Below are 13,384 nucleotides of genomic sequence, written 5' to 3' on the forward strand. Positions count from 1 at the left end.
TACTAGGAGACAATGCTATAGTCAGTGTATATATACTTTTTCCCTCAAACTGTGTATCAGTTCCGTGCATCCAGCAGCAGAATGTGCCTTTTGAGTGAGGAATAACATTTCAAGTAATTTATTTACTCAGTTTTATAAACATTTTTTTTGTTATCCTTTATGAAAGAGGAAACTGGTATGTTTAGTTAGGCATCAAATGATTTGCAGTCTCTAGTGGGACTCCCTGAGAATGTATAGAGGGATCTAGCACAAGGTTTGTTATTTCTCTTCAGACAAGCTCTTCCTTCATCAGCACAGTAAAATTATGTTAAAAGCAGTGTGAAGGTGTGGTAAGTCTTTGGGGGGGAGGGGGGATTATTTCTTTCTCTGTTTTTTTTAACCTGCCTCTTTTTTTTTCTGTCAGTGGGTTGTTTTAAGTCTTCCTGAGAACCGTATCCTTAATATTTAATTAAAGGGTAAGCTAAAAGGAACGTAGTGGGTGGATTGCTACCGCTTCCCTCAAACCTACTTATTATGTGTCTTCTTAAGTGTGCTTTAAATAGTTATAACAAACATCATCGCTAAAAATCACAGTTACTTTCTGGCTGTAGGAGGTTCTCTGTACCACTCAGAGCCTTGGAGCAGTAGGAGAGGCAAATCAAAAAATCTGGAGTGCTTTGAAGCTGTGGCAGAAGGGGAGCAGAGCGCCTGTGATAAGCTGCAGCAACAAATCGTGCAAGGAAGAAAGAAGGAAAAGTACCCGGCATGAACTAGGGCAGGATGAAGTTCCTGCTGCACCAAAAATAAGACTGCTCCTATTGAAGAGACGGCGGCTTGTAGCAGGAGATGCAGAAAAAAGGGGACAGCAGTGGGTACAGAAGCATTGTGCTTCTGACCGGGGAGGAAGGGAGATGGCTGGCAATGTAGTTAATAAGAGATTTAGAAAGAGGGTTGATCTATTTTCAGAACAATTAGTTCGTGGTTTTTGTCTAGCTGTACACTAGACAGCCTCTAGTTTCTCTGCGGCAGAAAAGCCTAAAATGAGTGGATGAGAAAATCGGGAAAGGAATGGTGTGTGAGAGGAAGAAAGAGAGCAAGACCTGAGAGAGAAATATGGGCTGGGAGGGTGTAACTGGGCAGCTAAAACACAGGATAAAAAAAGCCTGAACATGGCAGGGGATAAAATAAGGGACCAAAGGAGAACAGCACAGCACCAGAAAGGAGCAACGAGGGGGGCTGAAGGACAGCAGTTTAGATGGGACCTACTGCACGAGCCAAGTGTCATTGCCAGATCCTAAACTCAAGGAGGCTAAAATCAAAATAGGTTGGCCGGTCTACTTCTTTGTCAAAAAGTTCCTCATAGGATTTTTTTTCTGGCAGACAGTGAATATCAATATTCTCCCTTTATCCAGTCAAAAAAACTCCTTAGGACATCTGGTAAAATTAGCAGTCAGCGCAGGTCCTCCAGCTCTCATTAGGCCCATTTAATCAGGAATCTTATTTTCCATCTGCTGTCCCCAGAACAGATGATTAATTTGAAACTAGCGTCTGGGGAGGTGTGAAGTTGTATTAGGAAGTTACTTCCTGGCTTTTTCAGAATGCGTCCTTTTGGAGGACCTTCTTCGAGTCTGAAAAAGCTACTTGGCTGAATACAGGCGTTGAGCGAAGAAAGGTTATGCTAAAGGAAGAAATCCGTCTCTGAATACGTAAACACTGAAGGATCTCTGCAAAGAGCAGAGCCAATGATTTTTATGGCAACGTATTTCTATGTCATTAGAAATTGTCCCTAAAAGTTCAGCAATCAAAACCTCAGCAAAGACCTCTTGAACTTGCCTTGTTTTCTCTCCCAAAGGCAGTATGTCTCTCTCCTTCATTCCATCCCAAAGAAAGAAAATAAGTATGGTCTGTTTTTTTGGTGCTATGACACTGTATTTTATAAAAAAAAGAGACTCCCTTCATTCTCCTTGTCCAAAGCAGTACGTAAGATCCCAAAATGGAGCTTCTTGCGTAAATAGAAGGGTTGGGACAAAGCCTTTCTGGTATAACAAAACCACGTGACAAGACTCTGAGATAGATATATATATATGCTTTTAGAAAACTCATTTAGAAAGACACCTTCAGAGTCACAGCTGCCAAGCAGTGATCGCTCTCATGGCCAGTGCACTGATGTGTATGTACTTTCCATTCCACAGGCACTTGGAATAGAAAAGAAATCTATTCTTGATAGCCTGGCTATACAGAGAAAATGCTGTAGAACTAACTGGCATTTGAGATTTAAATCTCTGGGTTTTCTTCGCCATATTTTACTCTCTTTTTCTGAGATTTTCAGGCACAGACATGGAACCATAGCATCTTCATTCTACGCTAGTGTTATGGCCAGCATGGTTATTTAGATGACTCTAACAAAGCGGTCAATTATGAACACATGGCTTGTTGATGAGGTTTTTAGAGGATAACTGTCTTCCAGCCGAATGCCTGGGTGTGGAGCTTGGCCGATGTACTGAGGATTTACTTTTTAGCATTACATGGGCAGATGTGATGCATGCTTAGGCATCTGAAGGCTTAGCTGAAATTACATGAGGAAGCATTTGCATAGAGTCAGCATGAAAGGTTTGTTCTTCCATGTGGTAGGTAAATTCTGGTGAGGAAGGTTCCTCTCAAACTGTGCTATGAACTAAACAAACAGAATTGAGCAGGCCAACCTGCTGGTAAAATATGATTTTCCAGTTACGCATCCCCTCCCTGACAAGCACCAACCTCTATTAAATAGTCTGCTACAGACATCACATTTCAGAGGATGGCAGTCAGTAGAGATGGTGAAGAAAAGCTCCTGCCTTCCTGTTGCATTCCTGGGGGGAAGATGCAGCCCTGATCTAAATGAAGGAGAGAGACTGAGAGGGCTGTGCACGTGCACTAAGAGCTGATGCTGCCCTGCAAAATGCCAGCTGTGGGAAGCTGGGTGCAACAAGCCTCTGAGCTTCCCTAGGCAACGTGCATCCTGTCTTGTGTTCATATACTGATCTGGCAAATACTTTACAAACATGTGTATTACTTGGATTGAGTCAAAGGGTTCAGCACATCTCTGACCCGAGTGCAGGTTTGCAGAGCAGACGGGTTACTCGATACGCACTGGAGGTTTTCGTGTAAGTTAGTGACACATTTGAAGTTTTACATTGCTCACTCTGAAGAATAAGTGGCTATCAAACTAGGTCTGGTGGCAAATAGGTTGAAAGTGGGTCATCTGCTATTACCAGCACAGCTGCACTGGAGAGGTGGTTTCCTTTGTACATCAAAGGGTAGAGGTGAGGTACTGCAGCAAGAGCAGAGGTAGGGTGCTTGTGAGAGGTTATAAAGACAGAGCCTGCCTCTCTGTTTCCCCTCTGTATTATTGACTATTTAATGGCATCCTCTCAAATGTACATTGCTCTACTTCATAAATGTTACCTCCCTTTATATCACTTTAAAGTTTTACTGATATGCTAAAGAAATCTTAAAACAAGTCCTGTAAATTTACATTTAAAACCTGCATTTCAATCTAGAAGCACGCAAATGCCATGCTGACACCTGTCAAATTTCACCAACAGCTTCTTCCTCACACTAGCGAGCCTTGGACAAATCAGTGATGACGGTAGTTAACACAAAAATAGAAACTGTGTAATTTGGATGTTTGACTTAGTCTTTTCTCTGATTGCTTTGTCTTTCAGTTTGATTGACTTCAGAAAAGAACGTCAAACTAACAGCAGTGTAACTGTCATAGTGTTGTTTATTTATAACAGTTCCTTTTGTTCATGCTGCTAAATAAGGTGGCAATAAATATTCATTGCAGTTGTGTTTCACCAAATGGGAATTCAGAGATAACTCCTCACACTCTGAAAACTTTGCGTTTTATACTTAGTGTTTGCCACCACGCTTAGCATTCATTATTTTTTGCTGTCAAATATTCTTGCATTTTCTTATTCAGTGACCTCATGTTTTTTAAATTATTTGCGGTTTACTAACAGAAATATTTGAAGTATGTTGCAGGTCCTTGGCAAAATCAGTGAAACGTAACTGAACCAAATCTAATTGTGTGCTTTAGAGGTGTTCTTCACTTGGCATTTGTATTAACAAGATCTGTAGACTTTTACCAAAGATTCCCCTTGTGTAGTTCCTGAACAAAACCAAGACTTTAAATTCAGCACAAAATCCATGCTGACATGGATTAGCATGCATCTTGAGAATGAAAGTAGACTGTCCTTAAGAGAAATTTAAACCATTTCTTCATTTATGTCAGCATCATTTAGTTCTCAGAACGTATGATAACAATACGAACACAGGTAATGCCTTATACAGGATGAGATGTTTCTTATTATTACATAAATAAAATTTATCATGTATTAATAGAAATTATGGTAAACTCACCAAATTGGGAGGAGTGATCGATATCCTGGAAGGCAGGGCTCACATTCAGAGGGGCATGGACAAGCCGAAGGAATGGGCCAACAGGAACTTCATGGAGTTTGGCAATGACAGGTTCTAAGCCCTGTACTTTGAATGGAGCCACCTAATTAATGAGTGCAGGCTGTCTGGCTAGCTTACAGCTCTGTAGGAGGGGACTTGGAGGTCCGGGTGGACAGCAGATTTACAAGGGATCAACAGTGTGCCCTTGTCTTAATGAAGACTAGCCGTATACTGGGCTGCACTAGCAAAACCATAGCTAGCTGGTCAAGGAAAGCCATTCTTTTCCTCGATTTGCCAATTGTAAATTGACATCTGGAGTACTGTGTTCACTTTCATCCCTCCAGAACACAGCACTTTTTTGATAAACTGGAGAGAATTCAGTGCAGGATTACCAAGACAGTTAGGGGTCTGGAGCCTGTGATGTGTGGGAAGAGGCTGAGCGCACCGGTTCTGATCAGCCTGGAAAGAGAAGGCTGAGAGGGGGCTGCTTGCAGTCTTCTGTTACCTAGAAGGGGATTACAGAGAAGACGGAACCATACTCTTCTTAGAAATCGAGAGCTAAAGAGCAAGAGGCAGGAGACACAAGTTACAGCAAGCAAGATCCCAGCTGGATGGAGGGAAGAACCTCTTCACCACGTGAGCAGGCAAGCACTAGAGTAAGTTGCCCAGAAGTAGTTTAATCTCCATTGTGGGATATTTTTGGGACTCATCTTGACAATGCCCCGAGTAACCTGATTCAGCTTTGAAGTCAGCCCTGCTTGAGGCAGGAGTTTTAGACTAGAGATCTCCGTTGGTCTCTTCCAAACCTAATGCTTCTATGATTCTGTGATATCATTTATATTATTAATTTTGCTATTCAGAGGTATTGGGGAAACAAATTGCATGGCAAAAACCACACCTGTTCTAATATGTGAAGCTCTGCCTGATTCATAAAGCTGCCAACCTCCAGGAAGGGCCAGCTGATCGTGACTCCGTACTTAGCGTAAAGCACCCCCTTCCAAGCACCCTGTGGTCTAATTTAACTGCATGGATGCAGGTGTATAAAGTTGTGCAAGCACCTGTTGAAGGTGGCACTGGATTAAGCCTAATTAGCATATCCATTCTACAATTTTTGCATACATACACCAGCTACCAGTCCACTGTTACAAATATCTTCCATGTAAACAGGTATTTTGAGAGAACTTTTAATTCTGTTTTCCCTGAAGAGCTTTAAGCTTAACAGGCTTTTCATGTTGTTTCTTTCCTTGAAATGCAAGACTGAAAAATACTTCCCTCAGTAGAGAGAACAGGAAGGAAATCACATAGAGCAAGCCTGGAGCTTACAGATGGGATCTTCTGCAGGAAAATTCTCCAAATTCTGGAAAGCAAGTTACTGTAATTGAATTTGTCTCACATTGCAAGGCTTTCATGATTGCTAAGGTGAGCCATTCTTTAATTCCTAGGGCCAAAGACCCTGTTCTCAATGTTGCCCTCGTTTTACTAGCGTCCTCTAAACTTTCTGCAAATTTATGTCTGAGGCAAAAAGGATTTTGGTGTCATTTGTGACAGAGACTTTCACCTGAAGTATATCACAGTACAGCTCATCTGCTTGGGTTTGATGTCCCTGTTCTACTGCCCAGCAGATCTCGATCTGGCCAATACACCTAGTTCCCCTGTCCACCTTGTAGAGTCAAAGACTGCCAAGTGTAAGGACCTGGATTTGTCCTTCCTTCCCTGCTCCCTGGTATGTTTTGCATTCCTCTTCCTGGGTAGGAAAGCCGCCTGTGATTGCACTTATTTTGACCCCATTTCTGAGATGAAGTTGTGTTGTCGAGTACCCCTCCCTCACAAGCGCACTTGGAAAAACAAAGGGATGGAACAAAGGGCTAATGTCTGCAAAGTGACCAGCCCTAGAGCCCAGCTGTTCACGTTTTGAGAGGGAATAGTGGTGTGATTCAGCTCGTTTATCCTCTGCACGGTGCAAAACGGAGTTAATAGGGAAGTGCACTTGGTTTGAACGCGAAGCATGGCAAGAGCAGTTTTGCTGCTTTCGGTGAGCACAAGTGGTGCCCTGCCATTACAGGGTCTCTTCCAAACAAGGTGTGTCTGTGTTGAGTTGTCCGTCACCTCCCCTCCATCTCCAAACAGGAAAAAATGTGATTCTCGGCCTGACCTCTGGACAGCTACTCTACAGGCACTCAGTTATTCCTGATGTATTTTTAATTTTTGTATGCATTCTATATTTTATTTTTACATATATATGTATACATATCTATGCATATGTGTGTATATATTATATACATACAGGGGAAACTTGGACCCAAGTCAAAATGAAAGCTGAAACAGACTATTCTGGTATTCTTTCCACCATAACACCCATGAGGTTTTCAAACCTGGAGCATAACTACATATACATCTTCTGCAGCACTTGGGGTATAAATGACAACTTTATCTCAAGGCCTTTTCTGCCATTCCTTCTGTACTGGCAATACTAAATTCAAAGGTTCCTGCCCATTGGAGTGACCTGAAGAAAGAATGTATTTCTTGACATGAATTTCAGTGATAGATGGCATGATCCACTTGCAGGTTCAGGCCGTCTACTCTACAATTCATGCATCAGCTCTCAGAAAGAGACAGCTGCACACTGCCCGTAATACCCATGGAAAATTCTTTATGGAAAAAGCATAAATGTAACTAGGCAAACTGTGGAATGAGTGGTGAGGATCCACCGTGGCGAAGATGGCAAAGGAGGAGAGTCAGAAACAGGCTCCTACAGTACACCTGGTGACCATAAATTATTGTAGGTGAACATGTGCCTGGAAGTATTTAGGAGTTCTTTGGAGGGAAAAGAAGCAGAAGTTATTGCAGCCTCCTGAAGGAGAAGCTTAAGTTTATGCTGTTGATGTCTCTTGAAATCTTCTTTTCACAGAGAACTTAAATTCCTGTTGGTAAAGAAAGCCAAACTGGGAAGGACAAGAAGCCACAAGGTGCCTAAAAATTTAAAGACTACCAGGAAATTCTTCTTTGTACTGCTTTCTCCTACATTACTTGACATGTTCAGAGCACCTATTTAGTTAAATATACCTTTCCACCTTCCCAGTGTTTTCCCAAGAGATTTGAAGTACATGTGGATCATATCCAAGGGCCCTTGTCACTGACACCATCATGGGCCGATGAGAACTCCTTTTAAATGAAAAAGTGCAGGTGCTAGTAGGAGGGAGAGCACTCACAAATGTTTGTGTAGTCCCTCTGTCCTCAGCTAGCAGGCATCTGCAACTTGCATGGCTCATATCTGCTTTGCAGAGCTGTACCTGATTTGAGACGTTTTTAGGTAAGTTTTGTGACATATACCAGCTGGAAAGAAAGTGAGAAGCTGCTGATGTAACAAGTAAATTGAAGTGTGTGCTCAACTTAATGAGCGCAAATAAACATTGCTGCTGCCTTTGTGTGGTTTAAAGTTACAATTTGCTGGATCAGGGCAATGATGACAGCTATCTCCTGTTACAGCTGGTGTAGGAATCCGAGAGTAGATAGCCTCAGTTTATAACATGGTCATGCCATCTCTGTTAGGGAAATTAATTTCAATAAATTCTATCTTCAGTACACTTTTTCAAGTGATCTGAGATTTTGTCACATGACACGTAACAGTAACTCTAATGTAACAGCAAAATTGAAGCAGCATTTTATTTCCCAATGCCCACATCTCTTTGTCCTCTGATACTGATCCTATAAAACAAATGATAAAAACTTAAGTACGCTCTTTAACTCCTGAAGTTAAACAGCTGGCATATGCGGCTTCAACTGAACAGGGCAAAGAACCAAGGTTTTTTCAATGTTTGGCCAGATTTCTCTCTATATAAGAAAAAACTAGTAAAAGGATAAGATCTCCCTGTTTCCAATTGAAAAATGTCTTCAAAGGATCCTTAGGAATGTCCTTAACTTCTCATGGAGGCTAGATTTACGCTCAGGGCAAACGGTCTTTTTTAAACAGAACTCCCTGCCACTGTGCATTGCTTCCAGCTCCCACAGACCTGTCCTGCCCCTGGTTCCCTGACAGACCTAGCCAAACCAGAAATACCATTGCTCAGCAGGTGACAACACTGGCAAAGTTTAGTCAACATCCGTAAAGTAAGAGGTCATCCTCTTTGATTCAAGCAGCTAGTCAAAATGTAATCCTTTGTAGGCATTATTTCAATTAAATAAAATTCTTTCAATCTGGAAGGGAAGAGTTTAGGTATTTTTGATGGAATCCACCCACTTGTAAGAAAATCTTGGCCTCAGGAGGAAATAAGCAGTAGGAGATGTTTTTTATTTCACAGCTCCTGACCAGAGAGATCTCTTTGTCTATAGGCTACATATTGAAAAGATTGATTTTTTTTTTCTTCCCAATTTTTTCCTTGACTTTTCCAACTGAATCATCTGCTGATGCCTAATGGCTAAACCTTTCAGATTCATTGTGGTGGGGCAGAAATGGAGGGAGGAGAGTAGGGCAGGATAAGGGGAGAGGAAAGGAAAGCAAAGTTAACACCGAGCAGCCAACATAGATGTTACTGATCTAGCCAAAGGGAGCAAATTCAGAAGATCAGCTGACAAGGAAATGGACTCAGCTGAGACAGGCAACCACCGTCTTGTCACTCCTGTAGTCTCACTCTTTGCCACTTTCAAGATAGTGTAAGGCAAAAATCCATAAGAGAGACTCACACAATTAAATCTCAGCTCATAGGAAATACCTCACCCTCCCTTCATACATCCGTCCCTTCCTGAGCAATGTAACACTTTGGATTGAACCTGAGAAATTACTTAAAAGAAAGTTTCACCTTGTCATCCATTTTCAGAGACAAAAGTAATTTAAAAAAAACCCATACATTTTATCTGCACTAGTCAGAAGCATGCTTTTTACTCAAATAAAAACAATCTTTTACTCAGTGTAAAGGGACCCAACTATTTCAGGAAGTGGAAAGTAGCCTTGTGGAAATCAGTAAGAGTTAATTGTGGACTTCAATGGGACCTGTGTGTAATTCGGAGGATATGATGGCTTCTCCAGATTTCTCTGAAGGCCAGAGTGCTGGGTGTTGGACTGGATGCCAGAAGGCACTCGCACTGTCTCAGAGCTGGGTATACCCTCAGGGAGCAACTGAAAAGGATGATAATCATAGAATTGTAGAATGGTTTGGGATGGTTTGGGATGGAAGGAGGGATCATCTAGTTCAAATCCCCCCTGCCCTGGGCAGGGACACCTTCCACTAGATCAGGTTTCTCAAATCCCCATCCAACCTGGCCTTGAACACTTCCAGGGATGGGGCAGCCACAACTTCTCTGGGCAACCTGTTCCAGCGCCTCACCACCCTCAGAGTGAAGAATTTCTTCCTTATTTCTAATCTAAATCTACCTTCATGTTCAGTTTAAAGCCATTGCCCCTGTGACAATGTCCTGTCACTACATGCCCTTTTAAGAAGTATCTCGCCGGCTTTCCTGTAGGCCCCCTTTAGGCCACTTCTTGCCACTGGAAGGCTGCTAGAAGGTCTCTGTGGAGCCTTCTCCAGCTGAACAACCCCAACTCTCTCAGCCTGTCTGCATAGGAGAGGTGCTCGAGCCCTCAAATCATCTTCATGGACCTCCGCTGGACTCGCTCCAGCAGCTCCATGTCCTTCTTGTGTTGGGGACTCCAGAGCTGAACGCAGTATTCCAGGTGGCGTCTCACGAGAGCAGAGTAGAGGGGCAGAATCCCCTCCCTCAACCTGCTGGCCATGCTCCTTTGGATGCAGCCCAGGATACATTGGCTTTCTGGACTGCAAGGATGCATTGCTGGCTCACATCCAGCTTTTCATCCACCAAATCTTCACAGTTTGTGGTGAGCTCTGATTTTGTCTATTACTGCACAAGATCCCACTGGAAACTTCAACATGCTCAAAGCTGATCAAAATGAATCTTTCTTTTCGCGTTGTTATGTGTGAGGCAGCTTTGGCTAGTCGGTAACTTCATTGCCAGGGCATTTGAAGACTCTGAACATGCTGTACAACCATTCAAGCTTTTCCTAAAGAATGTCTGACAATATTTATATGTTATGTATCATAATCTTTCAATATTACTTGCAAATTCCATTCTGTATTCACATGCCATGCAATAAAAACAACTGGTTTATCTTGTGTGAGGCAAGATTTGAAACAGGCATCTGGTTTACATTTTTTACATAATATAGAAATATTGAGATCAGTACAAATGAATTGTCCACCTGGATGAGGCAGTCGTCTAATTCTGTATTCTGATGGCTCAGCGGTGAGCGTCAGACTCCTGTCCTGGGGATCAGAATGATTCAGGCTGGAATGGAGTTGATCTCGTTCAGCCCCTTGCTCCAAAAAAGGTCAACTTTGAGGTTAGATCAGGTTGCTTACGCCATTGTCTGCCTGAGTCCCAGGTATCTTAGAAGGTGGACATCCCACTACCTCTCTGAGCAGCCTGTTAAGGTGCTTAGTCACCCTCTGGGAGATTCACTTTTTCCTCCTGTCCAAGGTACCGTGGCTGCTGGCTCTTTTTTTCGTTCACGAGCACCTCTAAGCGGAGCCTGCATTTGGGAGAAGTGAGTAAAACCAGTTCAAAAGAGAGAAAAGGATTGTTACATTTTCCTAGTTGGTGTCTCAGTGTGACATCTTGGTGTTTTATCTGCCTGGAATCACCCATCAAGCAGAGGTCTCCCCTGAGCTGCGTACAGCAGCGCCCAGATCTCACCACCATGTTGGTGTTCTCCACCTAAAATTCAAAAAAGTGTTTGAAGAGTTTTAGCTTTCCCTCCAGTGCTCTTTCCTTCGTATTCACTATGGAGGGCTGTTCATGACAGTATCCTCAATTTACTTGTCTTTCATTAAGGTCTTCTTCATTCCACTTGCCATGTAATATTCTCAGGTTTTAACTACAACAAATAGCCATGTGGCCTCCACAGATTTTGCTCATTCATTGTTATATCCTCTTTCCAAATTTTCAAGTATTTAATATGTTATGCAGATCAACTGTTGAAGCTTAATGTTTTAAAACATTTTGATGTTTCTAATCTTTTGCCATCCTGAGAATTTATTTCTCAGTACTAGTCTGTTTTTTGTATCATGACCAGAATTGTGGCCGTAAGAAGATTCTGCGTTTTCATTCTGCTAAGAAAAGACTTCCTCAAAGTTTTTTGAATGATTAATTACATTATGTTGTCCTTTATCTGTTCTTTTTTATTTATATTTTTATTTCATATAATCAGTTAAACCTATTTTCCAGCTATAGGCACAAGGTTTACTGGCTCCTGATTCTCTGGATCATCTAGAAAGTTTTTTTTTTAATCTGAAAAAGAAAACAGAACAGAACAGACACTTAGCATTTTGCGTATCTTTAATCCTCTAGCACAAAATCAGATTTCAGTGGGAAATTATTTTTTTAATATGTAATATATATTGGTTTATACATATTTATACAGAGAGAATGTACAGTGCAATATATTTAAATGTGTCTAGGAAAATTGTTTACATTATATTATATTACATTGTATATAAAACATAATAATATTAAATGATATGTGAGAGCAGCCCTGAGGAGAAGGACTTGAGAGTGTTGGTGGATGAGAAGCTCAACATGAGCCAGCAGTGTGCGCTGGCAGCCCAGAAAGCCAACCGTATCCTGGGCTGCATCCAAAGAAGCATGGCCAGCAGGTCGAGGGAGGTGATTCTGCCCCGCTACTCTGCTCTTGTGAGACCCCACCTGGAATACCCAACACAAGAAGGACATGGAGCTGTTGGAGCTGTTGAAGTTTTTTACAATGAGGGTGGTGAGGCACTGGAACAGGTTGCCCAGAGAAGTTGTGGCTGCCTCATCCCTGGAAGTGTTCAAGGCCAGGTTGGATGAGGCTTTGAGTGACCTGATCTAGGGGAGGGTGTCCCTGCCTATGGCAGCAGGGTTGAAACTAGATGATCCTTGAAGTTCCTTCCATCCCAAACCATTCTACAATTCTATGATTCTATATTATGTTATGTAATTTAATAATATATAATCAGTGAAAAGATAAGTATATTAACATATATTAAATTGAGTTGTATAAAAATATACATATAGATATATACTTTCTATAATATAATTTATAATATATAGTACATATATTTTATAAATTAGTAAATTTTTTAAATAATGGATTTAAAGTATAAATGAAACAAGCATTTAATATAAATTTAAATATATAAAATTATTTTTAGTGTATCTATTTAATAAACATTGAATATAGAGTATGCATTAATATTTATGATGTGTTATATACAATAACATAATTTCATTTGCAGCTCCTCAGTGTCAGGCTTCCATGCTCTTGAACACGCTGCTTTTTTATGTGCCATTTTTGTTAGGTACCTACTATTTTGTTCACCGGTTTGTTCTGGTAATTCCTATCCTCCTAAGACTTTATCATTATTCCCAAGCTCAGAACTGGCCTGCTTTCAACACTGTCTGCAGAGGCGGTTGCCACTAAGAAACTGTAGCTTGCAAGCAATGCCCTTAATTGCTCCCTTTGAGCGCTCAAGAGATCAGCTCTTACCTGGACACATTTCCCTCAGGAGCTGGATCCAGTAAGTGCATCAGTGCTTAAACATGTTGCTGGCTCCTGGAAAGCCACTGTTTTGGTGCTGTGCATATACACAATGCCCCAGGTGCATCTTTCCCTTTTAACATTGGATATTTGATCTAACATTCCTCTCATCCACAGCCAGCTGCAATTTCTTAATTTGATTTTTATTCCAAATGTTGCAGGATTCCTCTTTCTCCCAGTAATCTTCCCCATCTTCCCAAGCTTCTCCTAGTGCTTATCCTTTGCCCTCCCACTTCCCATCCAGTTCATCGCTTCTCCCTGAAGCTTTCTCTCCCTTTCAGCCTCTGTGAGGACTCACAGCTCGTTTTGCCTTCCTGCTAGGAAGCACACAGCGGTTTGTGAACGGACACGTCCATACGAGAAGAAGCAGGCACAACA

The sequence above is a fragment of the Tauraco erythrolophus genome, chromosome 3 (assembly GCF_009769465.1).
Source record: "Tauraco erythrolophus isolate bTauEry1 chromosome 3, bTauEry1.pri, whole genome shotgun sequence".
Taxonomy (NCBI): domain Eukaryota; kingdom Metazoa; phylum Chordata; class Aves; order Musophagiformes; family Musophagidae; genus Tauraco; species Tauraco erythrolophus.